At 46.0% G+C, this 19,750-nt stretch overlaps 1 pseudogene; it reads right to left on the bottom strand.

Moving 5' to 3' along the window:
• The window catches only part of LOC124001856, a 125,821-nt pseudogene that overhangs the window by 91,986 nt on the left and 14,085 nt on the right, over positions 1–19,750 (bottom strand).

A 19,750-nucleotide genomic window follows, 5' to 3' on the forward strand; every position in this document is an offset into this window, starting at 1 on the left:
CTACTACCAAACACGTCGGGTCGTTTTCATCTACCGGAATTCAGCCAGCATCCTCCCAGAAGCCCGATGCAAATGTAAATAAATGTATACAAAACGACCAGATTTAGTCATTTTAAATGTTACAATTATACATTTTAGGCATACAAATTATACTCATCCGCCAAAAAAAGGAAACACTGTACACCTGGTGACTGCATTCACACCCGCCACAGGAGTCGCTACAGCGCAATGGGACTAGGAAATCCCGGGCCAAACCCTCCTCTAACGACACTGGACAATTGTGTGGCGCCTCATGGGTCTCCCGGTTGCGGCCAGCACGGGTATCGAACCAGCATCTGGAGCAAGCCAGTTTCAATGTCTTAGACCGCCGCGCCACTCGGGAGGTTCCATTCAAAGTTAATGCTTATCAATTGCCTTGCACGAAGTATAAAATACTACTTAAAACGGGACTCTTAAAGAATTATGGAAATGTTAATTGTATTTCTTCAGCACGGAAACAATTATAAAATGATAATTACATAAAGCAGCCAAAGAAATACATTTGGGCCAGATGACCCTCAACGGAATCGGCCCGAGCTCAATCTCCACATTCTAGCCATAAGTAATACTGCCTAATCAGCCGAGTGCCCAGACTCTCAGCTGGAATGGGCCCAGATCCACTGTGCTAGCTGGGTAGCTGTGTGAGCGTACTTGACACCATTCCTGAGAATCAGTGCTAATCCAGGATCCTTGGAATGTCCCTACGCTAAACGTTTACGGTAACCATTAAGTGTCAACTTGAATGAGGTAGGGACACAAAGACTGTTCACTGGTGCAACGCTTGGGGCGAGAGGCAGCGCAGTGCCAGCAGTAAATTTTGTTATTGATGTTTTTACTTTCAAGTAACAACTATCAGAATTCAGTGGCTAAAGCCCCTACAAAATCGATGAAAACACAGCTAAAAACCAATTCATTGAAAATGTGTCCTGTCGTAGTTTTTCAGCTGGCTAGTATGAGGCAGCTCAGTCTTCAGAGCCTAGGCACATTTTCCACATCCTCCTTTCATTAGAATAACAGTTTTTCCATAAAAAAAACAGGCAGATATATCAGCTGTTTGTGAATATTTCCATTCTAAAATCCCATATCGGTCGGGCTCTATGGACAACCATTGGAAAGCAGCATGACCACTCTTCCAATGTCCGGCCCTGACTGACACACTCTTCTCCGTTGGGCCCCAACCACCCATCTTATTGCGCCCAATAAAATGTTGAGGTAAAATCCAAAACAGCACCTTGGTAGGCGGTTTAGCAGAACAGAGAGTTCATTTCAGACCAATGGAGGTGAGGGAGAGCCTTGAAATCACCACAAATGTTGAGGCTGATTCAGAAAACTTTAATGTCCTGAGAGGCAATGAATCTTGCAGCAGTCATAAAACATAACATCAAAAAATGTATAATAAATAGCAAAGGAAACAAATAGGCAGAGTGCAGTTTCATAGTGTAAGTGCTAACTGGATATTGGTGCAACATATTGTTGAGTTGCAGAATTGCATTTAGAATAAGAGAACTTGGCCCTATTTTCTTTGGGGGGGAAGGGGGTCTGTACCTGTGTCCAGAGGGAAGGAGCTGGAATTCAGGGTGGAGTGACAGGGAAGAGTCACCCACTATTTCATTAGCCTTCTGGAGTGCTCTGCCCAGGTAGAGAGATGATAGTTCTAGCGGTTGCTGATTATATGTCCTGACTATCTTGTCAAACATATTTTTCTGTGCAGCCTTGATATTCCCAAACAAGCGGGTCAAGCAGTAGGACAGAATGCTCTCAATTAACCATTTATAATAGAGAACCATGATGGTTAGAGCAACAATTTAAAAAAGTGCAGTTTCCGTAGGAAATACAGTCCATTGGTCTTTCTTAAAAATAGCACCAGTACAATGATCCCAGGACAGCTTGCGGTCAATGACTAGCCCAAGGTATTTGTACTCCTCCACTATTGGAACGAGCTCACCTTTTATCAGTGATGGTGTGTGCATGGTAGTGTTCCATGTCCTTAGTTTATGTATTTAATATTAGATGGGATGACTCACACCAGACAGTAAAATCGTTCAGAGCAGGTCCGTGCTCCGTCTCGTCCCCTGAAGGCTGAGGGAACAGAGGCCCTCTGAGGGAGAGGGGTGGAAGGAAACCTATCTGGGGTGGGCCTCAAAAAGGCAGAGCTTCTACTTAAGCCTCTGCATGAGAATACTCTGCGTCAATACCTGACCCCGAATGACAGGGGAGGGAAATCACCTCTACAGCATAACTAACCTTCACTGCGAACACCAAAAACCACAGACGAGTTCACCAACTTCTACTTTGTTATATTTTCATTTTTATCCCGACAAGGGACTGACAGGTTGTAATCGATGAGGTTTAACACACACAATCAAATGCAGTTAGGCACATCCGGCATGCAGCTGGGTAGACTCTCTACAGTGGAAAGCATGTGGGGGATGCACAGGGTGGGGCTGGATACACACACACACACACACACACACCAACCTTCCTTTACAACATAAACTTCACTCCTCCATGGGTCACAGTGTGCCGGCCCAGGTCAGACCGCTGAGATCACATCACTCCTCCCCATTAGCATGACTTTGTGAAGAATCTATTCATCTGTCGATATATTAATGGGGGGAGGCGGAACTGATAAGTGGCTAGGTCCCTCCCTGGAAGGAGGACAGGTTCTTAGGTCAGGCCAAATGAAATCAATCCGCAGTTCAATGTTGAACAATTAATCATTGGCTTGGCCTTAGTTGAACTGTCCAATTGTCTCCCAGATGTGTTGGAGTGAGGAAGGGATTCAGTATACATATAATACATACAGTAGCAGTCAAGTTGACATCTACTCATTCAAGAGTTTCTTTATTTTTACTGTCTTCTACATTGTAGAATAATAGTGAAGACATCAAAACTATGAAATAACACATGGAATCATGTAATAACAAAATTATAGTTTAAAATTTGAGATTCTTCAAAAGTAGCCACCCTTTGCTTTGACAGCTTTGCACACTTGGCATTCGCTCAACCAGCTTCACGAGGTAGTCACCTGGAATGCATTTAAATTAACGAGTGAGCCTTGTTAGTGCTGGGCGGTATACGGTAATTTACTACACACACACACACACACACACACACACACACACACACACACACACACACACACACACACACACACACACACACACACACACACACACACACACACACACACACACACACACACACACACACTTATGCATTTGAGTTTTTACTTTACCATCTAACGGTATTTGAATGTTTTGCTTGTTAAATGTGATACGCCTTGTGTAACATCCATTTTTATAGTTTACTCTGCTACTTGAGTCATCTCTCTCTCTCCACGCCACTTTCCACACAGACCTAGCCCCGCCCCCCGTCACTCAAGGAGCGCATTTGTTGTTGCTTGACCACGAGACACTTTTGTTCCGTCTGCATGATCAATGCAGCACATGCAACAATGTTGATGACAACGATGTTGTTTTCACTTTGATCTTAATATAAATCCACAAGCGTTCTATAATTACAATATTAGTTTGTGTTTCTTACATCTGCAGAAATCTAGTTTGTATTTTCTCAGCAAGTTGAGCTAAATCATGTTAGCCACTAATGCTAATCTCTAGTTAGCTAGCTAGCTAATAAAAGTACTGAGTCATAGCAAACGTAGCTGGCTAATACAGGTACTGGTGGAGGCTTCAAAATCAGCATGTTGTTTGTGCAACAGTATCTTCTATATCAAAGAGGAATAGGCGATGCATGAATATGTTGGCTATATGAATAAAGATTTAACGTAGCCAAAGATTATAGGGTCCCTGGAAGGAGAGGCGACCAAAGGAGGAATTGGTTTTGGGGGTGACCAGAGAGATATACCTGCTGGAGCGTGTGCTACAGGTGGGAGATGCTATGGTGACCAGCGAGCTGAGGTAAGGGGGGACTTTACCTAGCAGGGTCTTGTAGATGACCTGGAGCCAGTGGGTTTGGCGACGAATATGAAGCGAGGGCCAGCCAACGAGAGCGTACAGGTCGCAGTGGTGGGTAGTATATGGGTCTTTGGTGACAAAACGGATGGCACTGTGATAGACTGCATCCAGTTTGCTGAGTAGAGTGTTGGGGGCTATTTTGTAAATGACATCGCCAAAGTCGGGGATGGGTAAATGGTCATTTTTACGGGTTTTCCTACCCTGTCGCAATAACTGGTCAATGGCATTTTAATTCGTTATCATGTCAAACACTGTATTCAAAGTGCCCGCCATTATTTATATTCTAACTATAGAATTACAATAAACATTCTATTTCCATGATTCCAAAAGATCGCCCAAGTGTTTTGATCTAAATCAAAACATTTGCAACATTTGGTTAAAAATATTCTCAAAATTGTGCCAAGAAATGCAGAGATTGACAGAAATGCAGGAAATGATTTTAGGTTGAAGTTGAACAGTATAAAACAATCAAAATGGAGAAAGATCCATTGAAATAATTTTAAATATATATGTATGTGTTGCCACACTAGGGTCACGTATTACTCAAAGCAAATTTAAAACTTTAATTAAATCAAAAACATAAAATACCGTCAACAATTTGAAAAACACCATATAATATCGCCCTAGTCAATGTGGAACATTTTAAGAACTTTGAAAGTTTCTTCAAGTGCAGTCGCAAAAACCATCAAGCACTATGATAAAACTGGCTCTCATGAGGACCACCACAGGAAGACCCAGAGTTACCTCTGCTGCAGAGGATACGTTCATTAGAGTTACCTCTGCTGCAGAGGATACGTTCATTAGAGTTACCTCTGCTGCAGAGGATACGTTCATTAGAGTTACCTCTGCTGCAGAGGATACGTTCATTAGAGTTACCTCTGCTGCAGAGGATACCTCTGCTGCAGAGGATACGTAGAGTTAACTCTGCTGCAGCGGATCGTTCATTAGAGTTACCTCTGCTGCAGAGGATACGTTCATTAGAGTTACTCTGCTGCAGCGGACGTTCATTAGAGTTAGAGGATACGTTCATTAGAGTTACCTCTGCTGCAGCAGTTCATTAGAGTTACCTCTGCTGCAGCGGATACGTTCATTAGAGTTACCTCTGCTGCAGCGGATACGTTCATTAGAGTTACCTCTGCTGCAGCGGATACGTTCATTAGAGTTACCTCTGCTGCAGCGGATACGTTCATTAGAGTTACCTCTGCTGCAGACGTTCATTAGGTTACCTCTGCTGCAGCGGATACGTTCATTAGAGTTACCTCTGCTGCAGCTGTTACCTCTGCTGCAGCGGATACGTTCATTAGAGTTAGAGGATACGTTCATTAGAGTTACCTCTGCTGTTCATTAGAGTTAGAGGATACCTCTGCTGCAGCGGATACGTTCATTAGAGTTACTCTCTGCTGCAGAGGATACGTTCATTAGAGTTACCTCTGCTGCAGAGGATACGTTCATTAGAGTTACCTCTGCTAGCCTCTGCTGCAGAGGATACGTTCACCTCTGCTGCAGAGAGTTACCTCTGCTGCAGAGGATACGTTCATTAGAGTTACCTCTGCTGCAGAGGATACCTCTGCTGCAGAGGATCACCTCTTAGAGTTAAGTTAACTCTGCTGCAGAGGATACGTTCATTAGAGTTAACTGCACCTCAGATTGCAGCCCAAATAAATACTTCATAGGGTTCAAGTAACAGACACATCAACAGATCAGAGGAGACTGAATCAGGCCTTCATGGTTGAATTGATGCAAAGAAACCCATACTAAAGGACACCAATAAGAAGAGACTTGCTTGGGGCCAAGAAACACAAGCAATTGACAGACCGGTGAAAATCTGTCCTTTTGGTCTGATGAGTCCATTTTTGGTTCCAACCGCAGTGTCTTTGGAAGATGCAGAGTAGGTAAACGGATTATCTCCACATGTGTGGATCCCACCGTGAAGCATGGAGGAGATGGTGTGATGTGTGGGGGTGCTTTCCTGGTGACACTGTGCTTTATTTAGAATTCAAGGCACACCTCCACAATCCACCCAATTGAGAAGGTTTGGGATGTGTTGAACCGCAGAGTGAAGGAGCAGCAGCCAACAAGTAATCAACAAGTCCTTCAAGACTGCTGGAAAAGCATTCCAGGTGAAGCTGGTTGAGAGAATGTCAAGACTGTGCAAAGCTGTCATCAAGGCAAAGGGTGGCTACATTGTTAAACAAATCAAAATATATATTTAGATTATTCACTTTGGGTTACTACATGGTACCATGTGTCATTTCATAGTTTTGATGTCTTCACTATTATTCTACAATGTTGAAAATAGTAACAAAGAAAAACCCTTGAATGAGTAGGTGTCTAAACTTTTGACTGGTACTGTATATATGGTGCAATGTATTGGGCCCCTATTGATCATGACATCTGGGTAGTGTTCATTTGGAACCAAATGGAACAAACCTGACATCAAGGAGGGGCATATCTGAATCTATCCAATAAGAAAAGCTAAATTGTATTTTTTCTGTTGCAGACTATTTAGCTACATTGTGACCTACTGAGCACGATCTTGGGCTGGGGACCAGGGCTGGGGACCAGGGCTGGGGACCAGGGCTGGGGACCAGGGCTGGGGACCAGGGCTGGGGACCAGGGCTGGGGACCAGGGAGGCATGGGCTGGGGACCCGGGGGGTCTTGGGCTGGGAACAGAGTGGTGGTGAAGTACTAAAAAGGTAAGGGACTTGTAGGAAGGAGGGCCAGGCAACAGGTTTCAAAGTCTTAGCAACAGGCAACCCACCCAACACAAATTTTAACATTCCTCCCTCTACTCTGGCAAGAACGTTCTCTTTTCATTTCCTGCAAAAATGTCACATTAAAATAAAGAGGCTGGGCCTCCAGCCCAAGACGTGCGCCATTTGACAACATCCAAAATCCTCGCGCCAAAATCCTCGCGCCAAGACTATTCTGAAACGCAGGGCTCATCTAAAATGATCCCCTGCCTGGGCGATGTCGATTATATTCTTTGTCCTGGAGACGTGTGTCTAGTCAAACGGCAGAGGAGATTGAGAGGAACATTCAGTCGGAATGGAAGAGAAAGGAAAAAGCTGGCAGTAACACAGGGTAGCACTCGAAGAACTGTGATGGAGCAAATTCAGCTGTTGCAAGTTTCTCTAGGAGTTTCTCCAGTGCTGTTTAACACCCACACACAGAGGCACACCCACACTAGCTAGTACGCTGCCATCAGAAACTATTGACCCCGTGTCTGTAAGGTTAAATCAGGTAGTAATAAGTCTCCCGCCCTCCTTCACCCCCACGTCTCCCGCCCTCCTTCACCCCCACGTCTCCCGCCCTCCTTCACCCCCACGTCTCCCGCCCTCCTTCACCCCCACGTCTCCCGCCCTCCTTCACCCCCACGTCTCCCCACTCAACCCCACCCCTGTTGTGCCTAGTGCCTAACACACAGTAGGGGATATCAGAGGTCTGCTCTCGACTCCTGATAGGACGGGAACTAAGTAACACTGTCGACTTGAGTGGTATGAGGAAAACAGTCACAGTGATGGAGAACACAGACGACTCCTGATTGGATGGGAACTAAGTAACACTGTCGACTTGAGACAGTCACAGTGATGGAGAACACAGACGACTCCTGATTGGATGGGAACTAAGTAACACTGTCGACTTGAGACAGTCACAGTGATGGAGAACACAGACGACTCCTGATTGGATGGGAACTAAGTAACACTGTCGACTTGAGACAGTCACAGTGATGGAGAACACAGACGACTCCTGATTGGATGGGAACTAAGTAACACTGTCGACTTGAGACAGTCACAGTGATGGAGAACACAGACGACTCCTGATTGGATGGGAACTAAGTAACACTGTCGACTTGAGACAGTCACAGTGATGGAGAGAACACACAGATGACTCCTGACAGCGTTTGACGTTGAGACTCTTCGCTGCTTCCAAAACTCCCTAAGCCTCAGCTCTGACGTTGAGACTCTTCGCTGCTTCCAAAACTCCCTAAGCCTCAGCTCTCACTCCGCCTTCGGGTTTCTACCACTTTTCTTCTCTCGTTCACAGTTCCAAGAAAATGTCACACTCCCAGGTCTCAGAGGAGACTGCCCTTCTTGAGCTACGGTGAAGGCTAGATCCATTTCCACTGTGAAGAGGAAGCTAATGTTAAAGGTCTAAGACCTAACAAGTGAGAGAGGTGTAACAGCATTTGGACAAGGGAGGGCTAGTTAGAATGACAGCATACAGACTAATATCCTGCTTGACCAGGACATCAATAACTAGGCCTACATAACCTCCTGACTGTTTGAAAACACTTCCCCTGAGCAGGACAAAACAGAACTGGTCAAGCGAAAGCTAAAATCCAGTCAGACTAGAAGTAGCCCTAAATCCTTGGCAGTATTTTGTCGGCGCACAACAATGACAGGAAATGTAACGAGCCCAGGTTCAGACAAGGACTGTCTGTCTACGTCTGGCTGCCTTCCATTCAAATGTTATATTGAGCCAGAAAAGAGCTACCTCGAAAGGAGAGTGAAGAAACTCAGATTTTTTGTAGGAGGAGCTGGAGGGGGCTGTGTAGAACGTTAGCTGTCTGAGGCAGCATGGACCACATAGGCCTATGGAGAAAGGGGACAGCGGTGGTGCTATACTGCATGTACTGGAGAGAGTGACAACACGACAGGCACACACACACCTGAAGGGACTGGCCGCTAGCGTGCCACACTGTCAGTCTGCTTTAGTCCCCCTGTCCTTCTCCATCCCTCCCCCGCTCATTGAGCCGAGCGCTGATGCTTCTCTCCCTCTGCTGTCGTTCGTTCCTAGTAGGCCAATTCCACACAACACTCAGCAGTAAGAGATCACATTCTCACCCACACATGAACCTAACCACCCCCCCCCCTTCCCTCCCCAGGGGTTTGCAGAGCCAGGAAAAGGAGGCTCAGACTAAAGACAAAAGACAAGGAAATGAAAATAGACTGTGCTTTACATGTACATGTGAACACTGAGCATCTAGTAGTCTCTCTATTGACCCAGTGAAAACACAAGTCTAGTCGCAGAGTAAAAGGGCAGGCGAGACAGGAGAGGGAGGATTCAGTCATGAGAAGGAGAGGGAGGATTCAGGCAAGACAGGAGAGGGAGGATTCAGTCGAGACAGGAGAGGGAGGATTCAGTCGAGACAGGAGAGGGAGGATTTAGTCGAGACAGGAGAGGGAGGATTCAGTCATGGAAAGAGTAAAAGGGTAGGCGAGACAGGAGATGGAGGATTCAGTCGAGACAGGAGAGGGAGGATTCAGTCATGGAAAGCTTATAAAAAGGAGGGAGGGAAGGAGAACATGATTTGTCAGAGGTGCAAAGATGATGACATAAGGCAGCAGTTAAAAACACTGCAAAGCAGCATATGTCTCTAATTCAGTGGTCCCAAACTACGGGGCTGCAGGGGACAGAGTCCCCGCCCCAAAAATAAATAAACATTTATTATTTCAGCAACTCAGTCAGGCTTTCAACTTACTCTTGAAAGCTGTAATATTTGATTGCACAAGGTGCCATTTTGAAATTGGGTAGTGCATCAGTTTTCCTCGTTGTGCCAGTCATTGCAGACCTTAGAGCTAGTTATAACTTGGGCCATATCCAGACTCCCCTACTGTCCTTCTCTTAGTGTTTTACGGTATTACTGGCAAAGGACTAGGAGACGCTAAAAATAAACACAAGAAAAGCCCATTGTGTATCTATTATTTATTTTACCTTCATTTAACCTTCATTTAACAGTTAAGAACAAATTCTTATTTTCAATGACGGCCTAGGAACAGTGGGTTAACTGGTCTAGGAACAGTGGGTTAACTGGTCTAGGAACAGTGAGTTAACTGCATTTAACTGCAGAACGACAGATTTGTACCTTGTCAGCTCGGGGGTTTGTTGCAAAACCGTTCAGTTACTAGTCCAACTCTCTAACCACTAGGCTACCCTGCTGCCCCAATTTTGTTAGAATACTAACAAAATGTGTACACGGAACAGAGGAAGAGTAGCATGTGTACACGGAACAGAGGAAGAGTAGCATGTGTACACGGAACAGAGGAAGAGTAGCATGTGTACACGGAACAGAGGAAGAGTAGCATGTGTACACGGAACAGAGGAAGAGTAGCATGTGTACACGGAACACAGAACAGAGGAAGAGTAGCATGGAACAGAGGAAGAGTAGCATGTGTACACGGAACAGAGGAAGAGTAGCATGTGTACACAGAACAGAGGAAGAAGAGTAGAACATGTGTACACAGAACAGAGGAAGAGTAGCATGTGTACACAGAACAGAGGAAGAGTAGCATGTGAACACAGAACAGAGAACAGAGGAAGAGTAGCATGTGTACACAGAACAGAGTACACAGAACAGAGGTAGCATGTGTACACAGAACAGAGGAAGAGTAGCATGTGTACACAGAACAGAGGAAGAGTAGCATGTGTACACAGAACAGAGGAAGAGTAGCATGTGTACACGGAACAGAGGAAGAGTAGCATGTGTACACGGAACAGAGGAAGAGTAGCATGTGTACACGGAACAGAGGAAGAGTAGCATGTGTACACGGAACAGAGGAAGAGTAGCATGTGTACACGGAACAGAGGAAGAGTAGCATGTGTACACGGAACAGAGGAAGAGTAGCATGTGTACACAGAACAGAGGAGAAATGTAAAACGTTAGTCGGAAGCACAGGTAAAAAGAAAAATGGCAGCTGTAGAGACAACTCACCCTGGGCTCTGACTTCTGACAGAAAGCCATTCTAAGATACCTGATGGCAAACCTTTAGTAGTGAAATGCATAAAAGTGTAACTTCATCACCTCATGTGCACAGCACAACAGAGACTCACCGATAGACACAGAAACCTATGAACTCATCAGCTCCCGCCGTCTCCCGCTGTGCTGTTTTCAACCAAACACATTTCTGGCTCAACTAGGGAACTACAAAAATCTTAATAGTGTTAAATAATGTGACAGGTGAAATGAATAATGCAATCTGCTTTATCTCCTACCATATTACACAACTTGCCTGCAGGTATTAACTTAAAACGTATCTACACATGGAAATCCATCATGACATTTCCCATGTACCCTGGAATACGGTCCAATGTCCAGATCAACTGGCCCATGTCAGCTAATGTTTGTTTTTTTATAGCTCGGTTGATTTAGTTGTCATGTTCGGGTCACTCAAATATCACATGAAAATACGTAAGCCATGGCAAAATGTGTTGAATTGCAGAAAATGACCTTTTTAAAAAATGACCTTTTTTTTTTTTTAATTGAACCCACCCCATGGCAATCATTAGTACATCTAAAAATAGAGTTCCGTCGGGAGGTTTTAATTGCTTTGTCCTCATCCTGCTGTAGCATACTGGAAGCTGCTGTCCTCCTGACCTCCCTGAGCTCTCACATCAGGTGTGCGTGCGTGTCCCTCACACTAGACAACAGGAGAAATGTATGGGTGATAGAGTTGGGTGATAGAGTTGGGTGATATTTTGGGGAGACCTCTTATATAAATTAATTTTGCACCGAAACATTGAGTTTCACTCACCCGTGTATCAATTTAAGTAATAAAATAAATCCCCATCAAAAATCTGTCAGTTTAAGATATATACACACACACACTATGAGAAACACTATCAAATCCGTTCTCCCGAGTGGCGCAGCGGTCTAAGGACTCAGTGCCGAAGGTGTCACAACTGTATCACAATTGGCGTCCGCGTTTGGCCGGTGTAGGACGTCATTGTAGATGTGAATATGTTCTTATTAACCGACTTGCCTGGTTAAATATAAGTGAAATACATTTTAAAAACACACAAAAGTATGTGGATATATTTCAGCGGCACCCGTTGCTGACAGGTGTATAGGATTGAGCACCCAGCCATGCAATCTCCATAGACAAATTGGCAGTAGAATGGCCTTATTGAAGACCTCAGTGACTTTCAACATGGCACTGTCATCCTTTCCAACAAGTCAGTTCGTCAAATTTCTGCCATGCAAAAGCTTCCCCGATCAAATGTAAGTGACGTTATTCTGAAGTGGAAACATTAGGAGCAACAACGGCTCTGCCGCAAATTGGTAGGCCACAAAAGCTCACAGAACAGGACTGCAGAGTACTGAAGCGCGTTGCACTGCACTTAAAATACGTCTGTCGCAACACACAAGTTCCAAACTGTCTCTGGACACAGCGCCAGCACAAGAACTGTTAGTCCGGAGCAGTGGAAACGAGTTCTCTGGAATGATGAATCACGCTTCACCATCTGGCAGGCCGAATCTGGGTTCAGCGGATGCCGGGAGAACGGCTACCTGCCCAAATGGATAGTGCCAACTGTAAAGTTTGGTGGAGGAGGAATAATGGTCTGGGGATGTTTTTCACGGTTCGGGCTAGGCCCCTTAGTTCCAGTGAAGGGCAGCATACAATGACATTCTAGATGATTCTGTGCTTCCAAAGATGTGGCAACAGTTTGGGGAAGGCCCTGTTCTGTTTCAGTATGACAATGTCCCCATGCACAAAGCGAAGTCCACGGTTTGTCAAGATCAGTGTGGAAGAACTTGACTGGCCTGCACAGAGCCCTGACCTTTGGAGATGGATTAGAACGCCAACTGCGAGGCCTAATCACCAAACATCAGTGCCCGACCTCACTAATGATCTTGTAGCTGAATAGAAGCAAGTCCCCGCAGCAATGTTCCAACATCTAGTGGAAAGCCTTCCCAGAAGACTGGAGGCTGTTATAGCAGCAAAGGGGGGACAAACTCCATATTAATGCCCATGATTTTGGAATGAGATGTTCGACGAGCAGGTGTCTACATACACTACATGACTAAGTATGAGACATCCTGAAAATCTGTCTTCTCATGAAAACATCTGTCGCAGCCGAACGGTTTGGCCAACAAACTAATACGACAGTTCGGGAAAAGACGAGACTCATGAAAACGATGTTCTCCGTTTTGCTCTACAACCCCCACAAGTGTCATAGGACTCGTCTGAAGATAACTCCTACAAATGAATGGAAGTACAGAGGTAGTTTTCTGCCAACAAAAAAAAAGGGGGTGAAATGTGTTTCTACAAAAATATTTCCTGAGCTGTCTATCTCCTTGATATAGGACACTTCAAAACCTTATGATTCACTGTCTTTGCCATTTATTAATGCGTTATTCGATGCATTTCTATGGGCTATATATAGTAATGGCCAAATATAATATTAAACTTTTTTTTAATTAAAGGGGTCCTAAAATCGCCAAATGATCCATTGTATGACCATCTTAAAACATTTCCATATGTTTGCATATGACACACAGCTTAGACTTTGAGGCTTATGAAAGACTATGCAATTGTAATTATAGACAATATTATAGTCACATTATCATTAAATAATCTGTCACTAATTTCAACATATTCATAGTGATAAAACTGCACAGTGTTGATTTATAAAGTTCAAATAGATTAATATTCTTGCACATCACAATATATCAATGTCAAACATCAGGATATTCCATTTAAACCATATGAAAGCGTCCCAACCATAATGGTAGATTGTGTGTGTGATATTTCCAGGTGGTACGATCAGCTTCTCAGGCTAAAGCAGCTTTAAAAACTCTGATTACTGGGCATTAAAGCCCCTAATACCCAGCACCTGAGAACCAAGGATCCCAACGCCAATTAAACCTGAGCCCTCTCACCCGGGCAGCCCCTCTCACCCGGGCAGCCCCTCTCACCCGGGCAGCCCCTCTCACCCGGGCAGCCCCTCTCACCCGGGCAGCCCCTCTCACCCGGGCAGCCCCTCTCACCCGGGCAGCCCCTCATCTACTCTGAAATGTAAAAAAAAAACACAAAAAAAACTGGGATCGGTTCCAGGGAGACAGAGATAGATCATGTCTCCCGCTGCACACAGAAGCGACGAGAGCAGATGACGGAGAAGGACGGCACACGACCGCTACTAAAATACACACCGGTGGTGGTGGCTGAGACGAGACATCGCTGAGGTACAAGTTTTTCCACTTTGAAGTGGCGCACTTTAGCTATCACAAAGCACAGCAGTGAACGGGCCTTTAAATGCAATCCCTTCCTTTTATTCAGTCCAGACTACTTGGTCCAAAGCGACACTCCACTTCAACAGTTAAGGCTTTGCGGCAGGAAGGCACGAGAAAGGGTTCTTAAAGAAGGTGAACAGAAATATAGTATGTGGACGATAGAGCTATGAAAACCTTTCTGCTCTTATCAAGGACCCACAGCTGTCTCGTCGATTAAAACCTTTAGTGCCATTGTCCCTCTATGATCCGACTTAACGGCCTATAGGCAGATGGTTCCATAATGAATGTTTGAAACGCCCCAAAACTGTACAAGCCGTCACATTTTCAACATCAACAGGGAGAAAACATCTTCGATTTATACCAGCTATGAGGATGCATAGATACCACCATTATGTTCAAATCATGGCACTTGTAAAAAAATAGCGCAAGATGTGTGTGGCGGATGATGATGATGATGGCAAATGATAGGCAGGCCTCAACCTTCTCAGACCCACACTTTATTACACACAGACCAGCCTATCCCAATCCCTGAGTCAGGGCCCAATGTAATTGCTGGCCTAAAACTAAATGAAAGCACTAAACGGCCAGTGAAATGCATGACACTGCAGTTTCCTGGGCCAGCAGGGAGAGATTTACGTTTGCAAGATTCTCCTAAGCAGTCAGAGTAAAAACCTCCGGCGTCAGGTCTTTGAGCAGATAGGCTACTCAATAAATGACTGGAGTAACAAGGCCTCTCAATCCTCCTCGCTGCCTCCTCCCTCCACTTCTCTCCTGAGCCCGAGTGAGCCAAGGAGGACGACATACACAACCACACAAATTGGGTTTGACTGTTCTACGATTTCCACTAGTTCTCAACACACACACACACAAAAATTGGACAGGAACAAAGCCCACCTGGAGTAGAGAACACACGCATCACGTCCAAAAAGCAGCACGTTCCGCTCCATGGTCGCCAATAATGAGCGTGTGCTGAGATGCTTATGTAACGGCAGAGACTGCACACTGAAAACTGGACTGTTCGGTGTACTGTGCAGGTCCAATGTGGATCATTTCTACTGACTCCCCAAACCACATGCATATACAGAAAATAAACAAAACTGGTGGGAAAAAATTAACTAAATGAGGCTTCGGTGTTTGTAGCCATGGCTCTCCAGAGAGGCAGAACACAACACACAGAAATATCACCGGAGGGGTAAATCACCTAGGAGCAGAAACTGTACAAAAAAACACCAGGACATAGTGTCTAGCCATTTAAACAAACTTGACTGTTTTGGAGATGCGATCCTTTCCCGTTGGGGGGAAAAAACGTTTAAATCTCCATTTCTCTTTCTTCCTCTCCTTCCAGTGGAAGCATTCTGACAGTAAAGCCAGTGGTTTGTTGTGGCTGTGGTAGATGCGGTGTGTTGGTGTTGTGATGGAAGACAGAGCTGTTCTTTATTAACATCTCAGTGCTTCTGAGGTTGCCTAGCAGCAGAAAATCTGCCAAACATGATGTGGCTTAACGTGACTCTTGGCATTGGAGATGGGTTGCGGCAGCATGACGAATTCAATAGGATGTGTCATAGCCAGTTAGCGTGTCGATTAGACAATGAAAACAGACAGACACAGGACGATTGGAGAAATACACTGTCACACATTTGGATCCCACAGCTTTGGTGAATCTCTGGGCCAGTGTGAAGTTCTGGACTAAAATCAGCCTGCTGCTGTCTTTATTTCCTATATCCTGTCGGTAAAAAAATAATGAGCAGTGAGATGAACCCTGGCGTGTCTGGGGAAGTCTGACTGGACAGCCAGAGAGTAGGAAAGGCCTGAGACCATTGACTAAAGGAGAATTTAGCAAATTTAGCAATTGTGATACATTTTCAGCCTCAAGTCATTGCAGGGGAGGAGCTTTGGCCAGATCTCCAATTCTTGCAAAACAAAAAGGCCCAAACCTGGACATGTGTGTGAGCGGTCCTAAAGACGAGCTCTCCTCCCAGTACCGAGCCCATTACCACATCTGAAAACTAAAAGAGGGAACAGTCCATCTCCAGATCTCTACAGAGTCATTACGCCCTGCAGCTAAAATCAGAACAGGGGACCACATGTGATGTGGAACTGCTTTATGGGGCTGGGGCCAGTGGGGGGGTATCAGCTCAATGAGGCATGGGAGTGGCCGTTTCCCACACGGAGAGGATTCTACGGCGAGAGCGCCTTGTACTCATGAGGGCCGGCTAAGTGCATAATGGGCTCGTTCTTAATGGCCGCCATGGGGGCAGGTGTTCATTACTCTCTGCGTGTCAGTAATTTAGGAAGACACCCTGGGGTGATCACAAGCTATGAAGCCCAATCGCCCTCTGCGCTACAAGCCGCCATTACTGGGTAATGGAAAATAGGCCTAAGACGCGCACAAAACACATACACACTGCCCTTGACATCACTATTGGGTCCCTCCCATAGGCAACATTCATGTAGAATAACAGTAATACAAGGGAGGAAGAGCTTGATTCCAATGCTAACGGTCAACTCAGCAAGTTCTGAAAATGACGCAATTCACCAGCTCAGCGGAACTAGTCAGTCATTCTTAAACACCCAAATGCAAAAACACCTCTTAAAAGATCACTTTTACTGCTGATTTCCTCCCATCGAAAAAGGGTAGGATATGTAGCGTTAGATTGGAAAGAGCTGCAGTAGTCATTTAACAGAGTAGCTTTCAGGGGAGAGGTGTCAAACTGTTTCCATTCATCTGTTGGGATACATTTTGGGGGAAAAACCCTTTAAGCAGCATAACAAAATAACCAACACAGGCAGCCACTGTTTTACCCCTTGTAAAAGGGTGCAGAGAAGCGACACAGACTGACTCAAACTTGGGAATTAATCTCACGAAACACACTCACTGTTTATTATCAAGGGAACCCATTCCACCTCCCACTGAATTCGTGCTCACAAACAAACGTGAGACCTGCACTGTGTGCTCCACTCTCCAGACTCACTCCCTTGGTTTATGTTAACCCACTTCACCGCGTTCAGTGTGTCAGCTGATCCAGCAGGACACAAACACATCATCGCCCCCGCACCTCATTCAGTCTGGCCTCAGGCACACACCCACACATAAGTGTGACTGCTTTAGAGGAGAATACAGGATATCTGCTGTAAGTATCCTAAGATATGAGATGGTGAGAACAGGAGAAAAGGAACAGAATGTTGGTCTGATTGTGTGTCTGTTGAGGAGAATCGACAGCGGCAGACAGAAGCCTTGGTCCAGTTGTTTTCACTGGAAGGCTTGTAAGTCAGGGGAAGCCTTTCCTCTCAGTGCTGGCCGGGGCAGAGCAGCAAGGCTGTAGGGGAGGGGCGACACTTCCTGTCAACTAGTACAACCAGACTCCTCGAGACGTTAGAGAAGAGTCATCAATGTTATGACATCAACTTGAAAGCCAGGTAGACTGCAGGTTATTTGTGCCTCTGTTGCTTTGCTTTCATTGCTTGTGTCAGGCTGAAAACAAACTTGAGAAACAGTCTCATACAGAACCAGGAAGCCAGCATAATCCCCACAGTCACACAACAATGACAGGAAAGGTCCCGCTGTCAGAAGAGGAAGGAAGAAACGCCCCTCTTAATGTGCCAAGAACAGATAACCAATGCCCTGCTTCCTCCCCAAGCATGAACCACCATCACGTCATCCTACAATCTCCACAACCAAAAGCCTGTCATAGATGGCTAACTATTCCTGGCCCAGACAGAAAAAACTAATAAAATGAGACTTACCCTTAACCGGTCCTTCATCACCCCCTTGATGGGAGGATGCTTGCAACCTGCAGTCTTACAAACGGCCTCCACAAAGGCAGCTAAAAGGGGAAATATCACTCAAAAGGTCGGAGCAGAGCAAGTATTGACAGTGTCGATTGGGCTTTTTCCCCATAGAGCAGGGCAGAGGCGTTCTTATCTGTGCCTTTGCAATGGGCTGTCATTTGTCCAGCAGGTAGAAAGCAGGCCTTGTGACTCTGTGGTGGCGAGAAGAGCAGAGGGTTAGCTCCTTTGTCTGTTTACTATTTCATCCTCAATTGGTGGGAAGCGTGAGAGACGAGGAAGCACGAAAGCATTCCTTTGGCTTTAATTAGCAGGAAATCAGGTCAGGCCAAGACGGGGAGCTTTAACACCCAGGCCAGGGGGACAGCCGGAGAGCGACAAACTGCCCTTGTGCAATTTAATGGTCGTCATTCATGTGTGATGATGCCACGGGCACGGAGTGCCTAGACAACAACCTAGGACTCTGTTCATAACGAGAATATTCAACACATGAAGTCACATGCAATTTAATGTTCACTTCACAAACATAATAACATGCTGCGTACTAGGAGCTGACATAACTGTGCAACTCTAGTAGAACCGGTCATAACCAGAACATGCCAGAACTTGTTGCTCAACAGTGGCTGTAAGGGCGAAAGCCAGCCTTTGTCTGGTCTTCCCCAGTCAGCCTAGTACGCAAAACCACCAGTCTGTGTCTCCTGAGAACAGACTGACACTGTTTCGGTCTGTTTGTTTGCTGGGCTGGTCCAAAAGGCACAGGGCTGAACTCTTACAGGCCGAAACACATGTTTCGGCAAAAGGGATGGCAGAAGTGGGTCAGAATGTCATAGCAACAGGCAAACAAATTGTCCACCCTGATCCGACAGCAGAGAGTCAGGAAAGCCATCACGGAGTTCCTGAGACTACTTAAGTGTTTAGGCATTGATCGTCTTCAGAGTGCTGGTGTCTGATGAGGAAGGGAGGATGGAGAGGAGGGCAGGGCCATCTGGTGTGTCGGTGGTGGAGATGCTGAGGCTGGTCTGTCTGGATGGTGGAGAGAGCCAGAACAGCAGAGGCTGGTCTGTAGAATGGGTGACCCAGGGTTAATGCAAACAGACAGAGCCCGTTACAGGCCTTTAATGTCAGCACTGGTCTTCAGATGAAAGAGGAGATGTACCCCTCTGGCTGAATTACTGCCACGCGAGAGGAGAGAGAGAACAGAGCAGTAGAGGGGATAAAACAGAACAGTAGAGGGGAGAAAACAGAGCAGTAGAGGGGAGAAAACAGCGAGATAGTAGAGAGAAGAGCGAGCTAGCCATTAAGCGTGCTCCACATGGGCAGACCGGAGAAGGCAGGCATGTTATGGACTCCCCCAAGCCAACCTAAATGAGTTAAGACAGAGCCAAGGACACGGAGTCATTCACATTTCCCATGGGAAGCTAGACAGTGTTCTTAGTGTTTAGCACAGGAACAAATCACTTTAGCAAAACATTGACGCTACGCTTATTTTGCGAGAGCCAAACATTTGCTGCATTGTTTATCAGAACCTAGGATAGGAGAATGAGGCGAAAAGATTCATACTAGCAGAGGCACGTGCTGAGGGAGGAGCCTCCTAGCAGAGGCACGTGCTGAGGGAGGAGCCTCCTAGCAGAGGCACGTGCTGAGGGAGGAGCCTCCTAGCAGAGGCACGTGCTGAGGGAGGAGCCTCCTAGCAGAGGCACGTGCTGAGGGAGGAGCCTCCTAGCAGAGGCACGTGCTGACGTGCTGGGAGGAGCCTAGCAGAGGCACGTGCTGAGGGAGGAGCCTAGCAGAGGCACGTGCTGAGGGAGGAGCCTCCTAGCAGAGGCACGTGCTGAGGGAGGAGCCTCCTAGCAGAGGCACGTGCTGAGGGAGGAGCCTCCTAGCAGAGGCACGTGCTGAGGGAGGAGCCTCCTAGCAGAGGCACGTGCTGAG

The sequence above is a fragment of the Oncorhynchus gorbuscha genome, linkage group LG17 (assembly GCF_021184085.1).
Source record: "Oncorhynchus gorbuscha isolate QuinsamMale2020 ecotype Even-year linkage group LG17, OgorEven_v1.0, whole genome shotgun sequence".
In the NCBI taxonomy this organism is placed as follows: Eukaryota; Metazoa; Chordata; class Actinopteri; order Salmoniformes; family Salmonidae; genus Oncorhynchus; species Oncorhynchus gorbuscha.